The sequence below is a fragment of the Camelus ferus genome, chromosome 29 (genome assembly GCF_009834535.1).
Source record: "Camelus ferus isolate YT-003-E chromosome 29, BCGSAC_Cfer_1.0, whole genome shotgun sequence".
Lineage (NCBI taxonomy): Eukaryota > Metazoa > Chordata > Mammalia > Artiodactyla > Camelidae > Camelus > Camelus ferus.
This window is the reverse complement of record NC_045724.1, coordinates 13,671,307-13,687,160: the sequence shown is the minus strand read 5'-3', so window position 1 is coordinate 13,687,160 and position 15,854 is coordinate 13,671,307. Positions and strand designations below refer to the sequence as shown.

At 37.1% G+C, this 15,854-nt stretch overlaps 1 non-coding gene across 1 annotated transcript; it reads right to left on the bottom strand.

Annotated features, from left to right (window-relative positions):
* Window positions 1–6,173: 6,173 nt before the first annotated feature.
* On the bottom strand, window positions 6,174–6,280 carry LOC116660551. Its single transcript, XR_004316148.1, has one exon. It is a non-coding gene; the product is annotated as a U6 spliceosomal RNA (small nuclear RNA).
* Window positions 6,281–15,854: the final 9,574 nt, after the last annotated feature.

Below are 15,854 nucleotides of genomic sequence, written 5' to 3'. Positions count from 1 at the left end.
AAATGAAAAAGATGTAAAACCATCTTCATTCACTGATGATGTGCTTATATACATAAAAATTTCAAAAGAATCTATAACTATTAAAGTGAATGTAAGATCACAGGATACAAGATCAACAGCCAAAAATAAATTGTATTTCTATATATTGGCAATAAATACTGGGAAAATGAAATTTTCTAAAATATCATTTACAAAACATAAAAAATCAAATACTTAAGACTATATTTAACAAAAGATATGCAAGAACTCTACCTTTAAAACTAAAAACATTGCTGATAGAAATTCACAAAGGCCTAACTAAATAAAAGGAGAGATGTGTAGACTCAATATTGTTAAGATGTCAGCTCTTCAAAAATTGACCTATAGATTCATTACAATCCAAATCAAAATTCCAGTTGATCTTTTTAGTGAAAATTGAGAAGCTAATTCTAAAATTTATATGGATATACATATATATATATATATATATTGTATTATCTAAAACAGCCAAGACAAACTTGAAAAACAGGTTGGGTAACTTTACTGATTTCAGTAATCAGTATAGAGCTATAATAATTAAGACAGTGTGATATTAGTATAAGAATAGACCATCAGATCAATGGAACAGAATGGAAAGCCCAGAAATAGACCCCCAAATTTAGTCAATTGATTTTTTTACAAAGTTGTCAAAGAAATAAAATGGAGAAAGGAAAGTCTTGTCAATAAATAGTGCTGGAACAACTAGACAGCAGTATGGAGAAAATGAATATTGACTCCCACCTCACACCATATACAAGAATGAATCAGAGATGGATCATAGATGTTAAAAGCAAAACTATAAACTTCCTAGAGAAAAATGTGGAATAATAAATATCTTTACAACTTTGGAGTAGACAAAGATTTTTTATTTTAAATAGGACATGAAAGACACTAATCAGAAAAGACAAAAAAATTAATTGGACTTCATTAAACTTATAAACTTCTCATCAAAAAATGCCACTAAGGAAGTGCAAAGGCAGTCCATGATTGGGAGAACGTATCTTCAGTATGCACATCAGGCAAAGTACCTGCATCCAGAATCAGCAAAGAACACCTCCCAATGAATAATATGAGGCAACCCAATAACAAAATGGACAAAAGGCTTAAAAAGGAACTTTACAATAGTATGTGAATCATCAATAAACATATAAAAAAGATGCTCAAAGCCACTAGTCATCAGGGAACTAATGCAAATGAAAACCACAGGAGGTATCACTCACACACCCTCCAGAATGGCTAAAATTATAAAGGCTGACAGTACCTCCTATTGACAAGCACGTGCAGCAACTGGAACACTCATTCATTGCTGGCAGGACTCTGTAACCACTTTGGAAAACAGTGTGGCACTTCCTCATAAAGTTAAGCATACACTTACCATATGACCCAACAGTTCTAGTCCTAAGTATTGACCTAAGAGAATATTGATCTGGGTGACAATTACATTTTGACAGTGGTTCATCAAAATTTACTGAGTTGTACATTAGAATTTATGTATTTTGCTACTTGCAAATTATACCTGAACAAAGTACTATTGGCATTTTAAAAAAATGGAATAAAAGAGAAGTTCTTCAATGTAATAAAGTGTATATACAAAAATCCTATAACAAATGTCATACTCAATGGTGAAACATTTACAGCTTCTCCTAGAGATTGGGAAAAAGTACTTGGCATAGAATGTCTGTAAAATGTTACTTTACATAGCCTAACACATTTTTTCTACAGTTTCCTTCTCTTATGTTTACCTCAACTAACTCCAAAATAAAGATGTCTATTAAAAATAGAAACTAAAAAAATTAAGTGCAATATGAGAAATACAGTGCATGTGTGTACTCTAGTGATTTAAAACTGGTATGTAGTGTTGACCTTACCTCTCTTAGCATAAAAGTTCTCGTGGGTAGGCTGATGGTGAGGAAATCTTAGAATAGGACATATGTTCTAGATTAGAATCTGAATCCATAACCAGTGTGACTTAAACACTTGATTAGTTGGTTGGTGACATCTTATTGTGGTGAAATACACCTAACCAAAAATTGTCGTTTTAGCCATTTTTGAGTGTACAGTTCAGTGGAAGTAAGTACTTGCACATTGTTGTGCAAACACTATCCATCTCCAGAACGTTTTCATGAAAATGTTCCAGACATGTTATCAAGTACATCCAGGACTGAGTTTCCTACCTGAGGCATTTTAAGATTCCATGCAGCTTGGAAATACTGTATCAGGGAGCTAAATCACACTCAGAGAAAAAAAAAATTCCTTTGATTAAAATGCAAGATTTTTATAAAATCCTCAGTCTGGAAGTGCTGAAGGATAGTGCTCAGTTTTAGCTAAGACAGAAAAATATCATTGTGAAAAAAACCACATCTGAAAAATGGCTCTTCTTTGTTCATAGAACCGTCTTCTTGCTTCTTTTGAAATAGGCCTTTGTAAACATGGACCACTGGACAAATAGTCTGCCTCACCATGGAGCACTCATTCTAGCAACATTTCTGGGGATTTAAAATATAAAGCTCTGTTTTTATTCAAAACATTTACAGGGTCAATCTATGTTATATTTTAATTAGCCTATTATTTATGAAAGTCAGTTTTTGACATCCTTGATGAAATGCCCAGGCTCCTGGCTTGTTTGTTTTGTTTTGTTTTGAGCTTTTCCCCAAGGTGATTATGAAGTTTTGGACATGCAACTACCTGAAAGATTGCCATGGTCCTCATGCCCCATCCCCAGACCTTCCAGATGATTAATGTCCAAGTTCCTATGCTGAGCGGTAGATACGTGGGTATTTATTGTTCTTTATGTCTGTCACACGTGTTAGAAATATTACTTTGTACAAAAACAAAGCGTAAATAAAGGACAGAAATAGACTCACAGACAGAGAATACAGACTTCTGGTTACCAGGGGGGTGGAGGGTGGGAAGGGATAGACTGGGATTTCAAAATTGTAGAATAGACTACACTGTATATAGCACAGGGAAATATACACAAAATGTTATGATAACTCACAGAGAAAAAAATGTGACAATGAGTGTGTATATGTCCATGAATAACTGAAAAATTGTGCTGAACACTGGAATTTGACACAACAATGTAAAATGATTATAAATCAATAAAAAATGTTAAAAAACAAAACAAAAAACAACAAAAAAAGAAATATTACTTTGTGTATAGTCAGTATTTAATAAAAACAACTTTAAAAAATTCCTTCTATGATATGTATTTTACTTAAGCACATTCTTTTGTTACAAAACAACAACAGCTGATACTTAGATCCCGCTTTTCTTCTAGGCTAGGTTTTAAAATAAACTGCTTATCCTGGATACTTTCTCATACACTCAGCTTTACACGTGGCCAACTAACCACCTAAGGCTGGCAAGGTTTTGACTTGACTGGAACTCTCTTCCCTCTGCCTCTGCCTAGAGTCTTTCCCACTCATGTTTCCTCTCCTCACTCTCTGTTAAAAGTTACACACCTTTTTCTTTTCTCCTCGTAACAGTGGCTTCATTTACAGTATCACCATTTCCTCATTTCTGAGTCCTGTGCCTCTCAAGAGTTTTGCTTTTCTGGAACCTCTGCAGCCACTGATAAAATACCAAGCACAGGTGAGTTTGAACACACTTGTGCAGTGTCATCACATAACCCCAAGATTCGCCGTTCTAATCTAGACACATATAACAGAGTCCTTTTCCACAGGCAGCCAATTAAGTTCTAGTTTTCCACAGAAACACACACAAGAGTTATGCCCTGTTACCACCGCAGTGCTGTGTTGGCTGTCACAGGTTTTAGCAGGGCAGCTCGGAAAATCTAAACCCTTTGAAAAACCTTGTTTCCATAGAAAAATATGTTCTGCTTCATAACCAATCAATAAGCAAGTAAACTTATAAAATAAATCCATGAGGATTGCCTGTACTTTTCATCTAAGACTTCAAAGCCTTTCACAAAAACATCTTTTTTTAAAAAGGCTTTTTGCCGTAACTAATGGTTATTAAAGGACTTGTTATTTTCACAACTAAGAAGCATATATTAACAGAGCTGGACACAGAGAGCAGGAGATAACGCACAAATTATTACCATGGGTATTGGATATGCTTCTTTCCGTTTATGAACTCAACACAAATTTATTGAGTTCCTCTTCTGTGCAAAGCATTATTCTCAGCACTGGAGACACTGTACTGAACAAAACTGGCAGCACCCCTATCGTAATGGAATTTACAGGGGATGTGCTTCATACTAGGCATTTAATAAATATTTGTTGAATGAATGATTGTATGTGGCTAAGAAAACAATTTAAATATATTTACGTTTTATAAAATTAAGTGAAATCAGTGAATGGGAAAGTGGTAGGGGGTGTGGAATGTAAATTAGGGGAATTTGTTCCAGGCATCATGGTTAAATTATCTCCTTATTATGAGGAAGCAATAGTGGGTAGCAGTGTTGGGTGATCAAAACCAGAAGTCTAGCATCTCGATCATACACATGACCATGACTTTGCAGAGCACTGGTTAGGAGACAAGTGCCATCCCAGTATTAACTCTGTACTTTTTTGCAAATTATAACTCTGAGACCAAAGTGTACTTTACCTACAGGTAATTTTGATTTATCATCTTACCTGCAAGGACTCGGTCTCAGTTTATGGTGGCATTATAACGAAGAACCCAGTTTTACCAAATGTTAACAGAGACTTTAGTTAAAATACTGGGGTTGCATTTTAAATCCTGTTTTCATAGATATTTGTAATATATTTCTTCTTTATGATATTACATATGATTGCAATCCCCCAATAGGAAATACTGAGAGAGAGAGAGATTTATTTTAAGGAATTGGCTCATGCAATTATGGGAAGTGGCAAATCTAAAATTTACAGGGCAGGAGAGCAGGCTGGAAATTCCAGCAGGAGTTGATGCTACAGTCCTGAGTCTGAAGGCAGTCTGAAGACAGAATTCCTTTCTCCTTGGGGAACCTCAGTCTTTTAATGCCTTCAGCTGATTGGATGTGGACCACCTTCAGTACAGCGGAAAATCTGCTTTACTCAAACTCTACTGATTAAATGTTAATTACCTCCAAAAAATGCTTCCACAGCAACATTTAGACCAGTGTTTAGCCAAACAATTGGGCACAAAGACAACTTGACACATAAAATTAACCATCATAATTTATTGCTTATCAACCTGACATTCACATACATCTCCTTAAATCCTACTTAATTTCCAAATGAAGACAATAACAAAGTCATACTTCTGCCTAACATGATACAACTATCCTGTGTACAGCTGAAAGCACACTAACTCTTTCCCAAGAAGAGAATCCAAAACCTCTGGGTGATAGTCACTCTTCTCCTTGATATCCTGTAACTTTAGTAGTATGATGTAAAGTTAAAAATACATAAATACTATGATGTAACATTAATAGATTTGATGTTATCTGATAAGAGGGTAAGGAGGGAGGAAAACAAAGGTAGACAGATAGGTACATACATACACACACATACATACAGATATACATATACACACAAACATATTCATAACAAAAAAGGGAAGAAATACTTATAACAATTAGTCTTCATTTCTGTAACTGGTCACATGGTCATAGCTGGCATTGATAATGACTACCCATTACATATTCCTTTTGCCCTCAGCAAGCATCTTGGCTGGTTATGGTTTTTTTTTCTTTTTCTGTTTTTTTTTAATTGAAGTATAGTTGATGTACAATATTTTCAGTTTCAGGTGTATAACACAGTGATTCACAATTTTTAAAGGTTATACTCCATCTGTAGTTATTATAAAATATTGGCTATATTCCCTGTGTTGTACCATATATCCTGGTAGCTTACGTATTTATCTATTTATTTTTTCTGGGTGTTAGTTCCAGTTCCTGTTGTCTTTTTTCCTTCTTCTTTTTCTTTTTTTTTTATTGAAGTATAGTTGATTTACAATGTTGTGTTATTTTCAGTTGTACAGAAAAGTGATTCAGTCACACACACACATATATGTGTATATATATATTCTTTTTCAGATTCTTTTCTATTATAGGTTTTTATAAGATTCTGAGTATAGTTCCCTGTGCTCTACAGTAGGACCTTGTTGGTTATCTATGCTTATTTATTTTATACATAGTAGTTTGTACATCTTCATCCCCTCCCCACTGGTAACCACTAGTTTGTTCTAAAACTATGGAATGCTTCACAAATTTGCATGTCATCCTTGTGCAGCAGCCATGCTAATCTTCTCCGTATCGTTCCAATTTTAGCATAAATGCTGCCAAAGTAAGCACTGGTTGTGGTTCTTTACCCAGTAGAGTGACCCAAACCTTCTTTCGTGAAGCATATGGGCCATTAATAGACCTGCCTGAATTAGATTGTTGTAGTTTCCCATTGACTTTAATCCAGAATGTGTTACTAGGGGATCTCCTGGATTCTAGGCATACTCTTCCCTACCTCTGTTGTATAGTAGCAGTCCAATTTTCCCTTGGTAATCAGGATCAGTCACTCCAACCAGTATAGTAACTTCCTTCTTTGCCTGATAATTCAGAGTCATGAGAAGCCCAAAGTAGTCAGGTGGTCTTAATGTCCAGTTTGGAGAATCATTGCTGTGTCTCCCAGTAGACATAGTCCTCTCTTAGGAACTAAGACCTCTAGACCAAGAGAACATAAGGTGACAGGGATAAGAAATAGAATTTTTGCTAGTGGATCACAGGGTAGTAGTGAGTAGTGCCCCTACCATTTCCACCCCTTGATTCTTGGACCTCAATCCGCGAGTCCTGGCTATGGGAGAAACATCACCATGTGTTGGATGCCAATTTAGAGCATATACAACCTCCTGGAAAATCTTACCCAGTCCTGCAAGGTATTGCCACTTAGCTGGTTCTAGAACTTAAAAGGTCTTCAAAGGTCTTCAAAAGGCATTTCCACTATTCTATCAAGCTAACTGCTTCAGGATGGTTGGAGAACATAAAATTCTACAAGTGTGGACCATTGCCCCACTTTATTTACCATGAAGTGAGTCCCTAGATGAAAAGCAACGCTTTGTGTAATACCATGATGGTGGATAGATGGCCCTTTCTGTGGCTACCAGCCCACCTCTTTCCCCCAATGCCCTTATCATTGCCTAGTGGGCTCATGAACACTGTAGTTAGTCATGGTTGCAACACAGACTTCCATTCATCAAGGCTGACCTGGCTAAGGCTACCACTGAGTTCCCAATCAGCCGGCAGCAGAAACCAATACCAAGTCTCCAATATGGCACCATGCCAGGGTGATCAGTCAGCTATCTGGTGACAGGTTGATTACATTGGATCACTTCCATCACAGAAGGGACAGCATTTTGTTTTTCATGGAATAGACACTCTGGATAGGGGTGCACCTTCCCTACTTGCAGAACTTCTGTCAAAACTACTGTCATGGACTACTTTGCTAAGGAACACTATCTCTTTACAGTATTTTGTAAAATAATAGACATAGCACTGAAATAGAAGTTACAACTGTGTAACTCAACTTTCTTTTGTGACCAAAAATCTTGTACCCTATTAACAATATAGTAGTTTCAATAACCTTGCTCTAAAATGAAAAAAAAAAAAGGTCTTATTCATAAATTACTGTTGGTTGTAATGTCACCAGCGTAAGTATCTTGCGCACTCAAGTGAGTGCCGTGGTCAGTCTGCTTTCCACCAATGTATGTAATGGGTTGTCAGTGCCAAGCGGAGAAGTTTGGGATCCCCACAGGCATAATTTCAAGATTTCTTTATAGTATGGTGGAATTTTACAGGATTTTATAAAGAACAAGATACCCAGATTCTTTACTGAGCAAATTCTCCCAGCGCATTTGGCCTGATTTCACTGTTGGCTTTTTCTTGATTTTTACTAGGTTTTTCATATGTTAAATTTTAAGTAGGGACATTTTTACAATTTTTAAAGTTTTATTTTCAGTCTGCTTGCTCCTAAAATAATGTTTTTAAATGATCCAAAATAATATATTTTATATGGCATATTTTAAATAAATAGTAAATGGATTTTCTGTAATAACATATATTTTCCAGTACTGGGTTATTATGCATACTACTCTCTTTTCTTTATTTTGGAATGATTATCCTTTCTTCACAAGACATTCTTTTTTCTTGCTTTTTTTTCTTCCCCACAAATTGTTTCTATTCCATTCTTGGTCTATCCCATTGGCCCTATCTCAGTATATTTTTATTGTTTAGTTACTCTTTTTTGGTGGGTAATTAGGTTTATTTATTTGTTTAATGGAGGTACTGGGGATTGAACTCAAGACCTCTTGCATGCTAAGCAGGCACTCTACCACTGAGCTACACCCTCGCCCCTGTCTATTTACTCTTAATCTAACTCTGTCACTGTATCTTCATTAATTCAGAATGATTCAAGCAAAATCTATTAAAATGAGTTTTTCTCTTTTACACCAATGTTTAATCTGTTTTTATTTGTCGTTGTCAAAGCACTCTCAAATTTGACCTCAGTTTCAAACAACCTTCCACTTGCTATTGATACAACTGTGATGTTGGTCTGCATTTCACCTTCTTGTAACTTCCAATTAGATATGAATTATTATATTTTTAAAATTTTGGTTTAGATATAATGCAATAAAATATATTATACTAAGATGCATGAAATTAGACTGTAACACATTCTTCATTCAGGGGAAGCCCATACACATCTCTGTCATAGCACAGATGGCACTTCATCTTTGCTGAAGAGAGTACTTTTTTTTCCTACTGCTGGATTGTAAGTCCCTTGAAAACAGGGGGTGTATGTAAACCTCTACTGTCCAGCACAGTGTAGGTTTTTAACAAATGAATAACAAGTGAATAAATGAATGAATGAGAACCATTACTTGTATAATTTCAGTGGTCTTTTCCAAAAAAAATACTTCCCCGTTCATCTCCAAACGACACCAGATGAAATTCCTTTTGCCAAGTTTCAAATCTTTTAATTTCCCAACCGGACTTATTTTCCACCCAAGTTACCCTTAGGAAAATACATTCACTTTAACTTATTCATCCAAGGCAGAAGTTGTCGTTCCCCATTTGAAGATGAGAATCATGTCCCCATCCCAGTAAAAATAAATGAGGAGCCCCGCCAGGTGATTCTAAATGTAGGCAAAGTTGAGAATGGCTGGGCTAAGATAGAAGTAACTGAAGGCAGGTTCTAAAGAGTAAGGAAAGAAGAAAAATGCGATCCATAGTGACCTGTGGCAGAGAAGTTCTCTGTTGGGGGCGGGGCGGTGGGGGCAGGGATATGGAGATGAGCCCAGCTCTTCCTTCAAGAGGCTGGGGGTGGCCAGCAAGAGAAAAGTATTTTTTTTTTTTGAGAAAAGTATTTTTTACAGTATGCATTGTCTTGAAAGATTAAGAGGAAAGATTATAAGTACTTTGTAAAGAGGCAAACTTCAAAGAGGAAAGAATTTCAAATGTAAATTTAAAAATGAGGTCAGAGATTCCAACAATTGCTAATAAAAGGGGCCTTTGAGTTTCTTGGGCTTTTACAAAAATATTGCCCAGGCTCGCAAATACAGCAAGCGGACTGGGTATACAGACTCAGAGAAAAGTGTAAAGAAGAATAAATGTTAACATAGCAGGACCTGAGAGAAGAAAAACTGTTCTAAGGAATTAGCAGTCCCCCAAATTGTGTCTATACTATGATTGCAACCACTTAGAAACCACAGTGCATATGGATGTGAGCAAGAAAAGAAGAGAGATGACGTTAGACAATTGGCATGTTTAGGTGTCTTGAACTCAAACTGGAAAGTTCTAGTTCCTGCTTTGTGGCTAACACACTGTGCTGCCTCAGGCAAGTCTGTCCCCTCTGGGGCTCCATTTCTTTACCTGCAAAATGAGGGAGTTGAAAGCTTGAGCTAATTCAGTGCTTCTTGCAAGATTTCTCTGAAAGAGTAAGCAAAGGCAGCCCACGCTCAGGGAGGGGAGAGCCTGAAGCACCTAGTGTAAGTACAAATCTTTTTAACTCCTGGTGTTTTGTCTTAAAAGTTCATGCCCTAGGGAGGGGGTGGGGTGTGCCTCAGGGGTAGAGTGACTGGGCTCAATCCCCCTCCAGTGAAAAAAAGAAAAAAAGAGAGGAATGGCGATTTCACAAACTTAATAATTAAAATGAAAAAGTTCATGTTCTGGCCTGTAAACATACCTAATATGTGAATTAATTCTCAATAAAACAGTTTTTTACAGAAAGTTCATATACTTTTTATTCCTTACTCTTCTTTTTGGGCTTTTTTCTTTTAAATACAGTTGAGCTTGTATTGTATATAAAATTTTATATTCTGCTTTTTTTCCACTAAGTATTATATCGTTCACATTTTATATATGTCATTAAAAACACTGTTACTTTTCTTTTTACAGCTTTCCAATATCCCGTCATATGGCTGTACTATAATGTATTAACCATCTCCTAATTTGGGATATTTGTGTTACAGCACAGTGTGTTTTTGCCACCACACTGCCTTAATTCCGTCTGCTTGGATCCATGGAAAGGCTGAGATTTCTTTATAGTTTCTAATTGAATCCTCTGAAGTACAGAGATTGGAAGATGAAAAAAAAATTTTTCCCTTATTGCTGCCATGTGTTAAGTGGTCTTTTAGTGATGTAAGTTGTAATTCATTCTTTCTTGAGATCTCACTGCTAAAGGTAGGGGAGAAATTAACATTTACTGAATCCAGGGTCTTTTGTAAAGATTATTATAGGTCATCCACCCAGTGAGGTAATGACCATCCCACTTCGTGTAATAATAAGCTGAGACTCAAAGGAACCAAGTGACTGACTAACAACATGCAGCACTGGGGTTTCAATTGGGTCTTACCTCCCCTGGTCTGTCCCCAGCCATCGTGTTCAGCATACTTTGGCCCCAAAGACACTCTTGCACTTCCCTCATCATTTTTTTTAAATGAAGTCTAGTTGATTTACAATATTATATTTGTTTCAGGTGTCCAGCATAGTGATTCAATATTTTTAAAGAGTATACTCTCTTTAAAGTTATTACAAAATAATGGCTATATTTCCCTGTGCTGTACAACATATCCTTGCTGCTTATTTATTTTATACACAGTAGTTTGTATGGCTTAATCCCCTACCCCTATCTTGCCCTTTCCTCCTTCTGTCTCCCCACTGGTAACCACTGGTTTGTTCTTTACAGGTGTGAGTCTGTTTCTGTTTCGTCATATACATTTGTTTGTTTTTATTTTTTGGAGTCCACGTGTTAAGTGATAACATCAAGTATTTGTGTTTCTCCATCTCACTTATCTCACTGAGCATAAGGCCCTCTGGGTCCACCCACGTTGCTGCATCTTGAATCCTCTTTGCTGCTCTCTCTCCTCGGCAGCTGCTTTGGTCTCTCCTGCAACTAGCATCTCTTTTCTTGATAAGGGTTCCTTGATGTGCAGCAGATAGTTTGTTTTCCAAAGGATAAATAAATGAAGGACTATTTCAATGCTTACAGCAGGGGTCAGCAAATTTTTTCTGTAAAGGGCCGGATAGTGACATTCTCGCCTTTGTGGAACATACGATCTCATACATATGACATCATACGTGACAGTCCCAATTACCCACCCCTGCCTTTGTGGTGGGAGAGCAGCCAACTACAGTACATGACAATGGATGTGGCTATGCTCCAATAAACTTTTATTTAGGGACACTCAAATTTGAATTTCACATAATGTTCATTTCTCACAAAATATTCTTTTTTTGATTTTTTTTTCCCTTCATCCATTTAAAAATGTACAAATCATTCCTAGCTCAGGGGCAGTAAAAAAAAAAGGGGGGGCCTGGTGGGCCATAGTTGGCTGACTCCCCTCCCCCACATGGGCCTGGTATTCACTATAAGGCTTGCTGTGGCTGCTGTGCGAGGTGAGTGAGTGATGGAGTGTATGTGGGTCATGCCCATGGGCTCCATTAGGACAATTCTAAAGGATGCAGATAAAATAAAGATCTCAGCCAATAAACCCCTAGTACATCAATGTTTGTTGAGAATAGGTAGCAAGTGATGTCAGAAATGCATCTCCTGAGACCAGGCAACAGTGAGTCCCCTCCAATGGCAGTGATCAGTTAGCATTCCCATTTCCCTTAGTGCGGGGATGGTATGTCTTGTTATTTCCACCTACATTCTAACCACATGCCTAAGAGTCTCACACCCTGGCCTCTCCGTACCTTGCAATTTTCCCCTGGAAAGACGGCCCATCGCTATTTCAGCCTCTTGCCTGTGGCCATACTTCAGACTTTAAAGCTTAAACTGGATTCCTCCCCACCTTATACCTCCGCTTTCTTACTCCCTTTCCCCTCACCCCTCTTGCTGCCTCAAGTCCAACAATCCTTCCACTCCATTGGCACTTATAATTATCTGCTTCTAATACCTGTCACTGTCCTTCACCCAAACCCAGTCTTCTCTTTCCTCCTTATCCAGCCTGAACTTCAAGGTCAGTCCTGATACTCTCTCCCTTGCTTAGGCCATCGGGGTTTGGTTTTCAGCAACTGGGTGGTGTCTTCAACTCAGACAGGAAACAATGGTAGAAAAAGATGTTGAGTTAAACCCCACACCCTTCCCCATAGCCTGGTGATGCCTTCAGTGCTAGGAGGTTTGTGTGTCACTCTGGCCTTGAGCATTTCTATCTGAGGACTGCCTACTCCCTGGCCTAAATCTGGGTCCACAGCTCATCTGCTCCTCCAAGGCACAATCAGAGGAGGGAATGTGAATGGTGTCGGAGTTTCCAGGATTATCTGGGCCACTATCTCCATTTCTCTCAGCTCTTTCAAGTATATTTTTCATGAAAGAAATCTACGCAGAGAAAAAAAGTGGATACCAGGTACACAGCAAAAGCTCTTCTCTGTCTGTAGTTGGATAATTTGGGCTTTCTGGGCTGAGAAAAGAGATGACCTAATACTTCCTACTGGGAAATAACAGGTTTGGGAAATAGACAAGTGATTCTCATCCACCGCAACTGATAAGGTGAACCAAGACGCTCTTAAAAATACTCAACGTACGTCAGAGCGAGCCAAAGGTATAAATCATATAACACAATTTTGATGACCAATAAAAGCATTCTTATTAAAGGAAATTAATCTTAGAAAAAAAATTAATGGCTTTTAAACATAACTGTTAAGATTAATAGAGAAAGAGAAGGTATTATACTTTTATGTTTGATGTCTATGAAGCATTCAAATAGTTACATGAAATTGTACTGGATAAATCAATTCAAATTGATTTAGTTTTGGGTACTTGTGAATAAGCTAAGAACTGGCTAAAAGACCAGCAGATTATGTGGTCTTGCTTCGAGATAATGATCTGCATTGTGAACTCCAATACGGGGCATGCTGTCAACCAGAAAGCTTTAGTGTGTGGTTCTTTTATCTACTGTTATTATTTGATACAAGTTCCTGGAGGGCAGGGTCCATGACTGTGAATCAATTTGTCTTTTTATTTCTTGTGCCTAGTCCTGTGCCTGACATATGGTTAGCTCCATAAACACACCTGGAGATGATGAATGAATACGATCATGATGGTGAGACACTGCAAAATCTTGAATTGGCTTTTAAACCATTAAAGAAAGCCTAAATTATATTCAGTGTGCCTTATTTTCTAATTCTTTGGCCATTGTTAATCTGATATCATGTCTAATGGTAAATTCTCAATTAAATATGATACTCTTATTTTCTCACCCAGCTGAAAATTAGAGTTTATTGACATACCATTAGATGGCAGATCCAGTGTTAATATTTCTATAGGTGAACTTAAGGTACTAAATATCTTTAGTTTTCAGTGGAAAAAATCAAGAGCATTTCATTAAAACAGAGAAACTAATAAAATTAGGAATTGATGAAATTAAACTGAGACATATGAATCTTGAACTATATAACGTTTACTTTAAAAAGGAAGATTGAAAATATTATCAAATATAGAACTATATCTGAGTGTAAGCAGAGATGTGTTCACATGAACACTTTATTAAAACTGAATATATAAAGTACCATATCTTCTTTTTATCTGTTAATCTTACATTTCTGTTTAAAAGCAGTTAATCTTTTCTCAGACTAATTCTCTCTTAGTATGAGTACTTATATTGTTCAGCAAAATAGTGTCATGCTGGTTATGCATTCTAGTACTAAAAGCCGAGAAAATAGCTCGATAACATACTCCTTGAATGTTCGAAAAACCTTTGCAAACTCTCTTACGTTCTGAGTCGAGTAGTTATTTCCCACTGTTTGTACAAACAGGTGCACCCTTTGCCAGCCCAGGGCCCCTGTTCTATTTCCCTCAATTTGCTGCAGCAAACTATTTATCCTGGAAGTAGGCAATAGGAGGAAGGTGCCCCAGAGCAGCCCTGTGAGCCCAAATTTCATGACCTGCGTGTGAAATATGCTGCCAAACCACTGGTCTACATTCATTCTACAGGAAGTCAAACCAGGCAGGGTGCACCTGGATACCATGGCTTCTCCAGCTTGCTAAGTTGGATACTTCTGGTCAGGTATAGAAAAATGTCACAAACATATGTCACAGGAACCAGTTTACATAAACCTGCCCGCACTAAGGATATTTCAGTGAAAATGGAGAAAGTCTAAGATCTTCAGTATTTCAATAAAATATACTTTACTGTCTGATTATAAAATGACATAAAAATATGGCAAAAGTAGCAAGAAAACTAACAGAATTCTCATGTAGACATAAGTATCATAAGACTATGATGATTCCCTCCTCAAAGAGTATGATATTTTTCCTCAAAATTTTCTTAAAAATGCCTTTGCTGTTGTATGTGTAAAATTTGTTTTTAAAGGAAAACATTACAATGTATCTGGAAATCTTTAATTTCCAGCTGTTCCACTGTCAGTGACGATGGGAGACAGGAACTTGGTTTAGCAGTTTGCCTGAAGCAAGGCAGCAGAGCACCTGTTCTGTAGGGCAGATCGCTCAGCAAGCAGCGTGCCCTCTGCGTGGAATCCACCCCGTGCCACTTGGAACTAATTTGCTTCAAAAAAAAAAAAAAGTCTAGAATAAAATATACCACTCTATCTTAGTTATTTTCTTGTGGGACACTATGTGTTTTGCACGATTTTCAGTCTAAAATTAGAAGGATGAAGAGTTCTTGTGGCTAATGTCGATCTTTAATCATCTTGGATTCTCTGCATTTCAGGCCTTAACAATTTCAAATTTCCAATGTGCACTTTTACTGCTTTCTGCCAAAGCAGGTTCGACTGGGTCAGGCTAAGTACAAGGCACACCCATTTACCGTCAGGAATTACAAACGCACAATTTTAAGATGTTTTGTTGCAATGTTGTAACAGGCTCAGTTATATTTGAAACCTGATTAAAATGATGTATCTGGCGACTGGGACGTGAGGCTGAGCAGCAGCCTCCCGAATTGCTCCTACTAAATGCTGTTTCTCTGCTGGTGCACATGATTGTCCTAGCGGTGACAAGCCTTTCAATTAAACAGAGCTACTTCAATGTGCCCCTGTAAGAAGGGAGGAGTGCTGTAAATATGTTACAATTCCACTTAAATTATGCATCTCTCTTTCAACTTCCTTTTCTCCCTCTCTTTCATCTTTTCTTTCTTCCTTTTTTATTTTCAAATTTATGCTCCTTTCAAGACTAAAGTCGTTTGCTATACAAGAAGTACAGAGTTGTGATAGCTGTAAACTCACCCTTAAGAATCTTGTTTGATATTTCACTCTCTTCTCATACAGAGACTCACATTTATTAAAAATAATAGGAAATATGAAACAATTACAATTCAAGTGGAGAATAAAAACAATAACAAATCTGAAGCTTTAAATTTTAATCATCAAATCGAAGAACAAAAAGATTAAAGACTGAGAACATAAAAATAGCAGCAAAAGATGA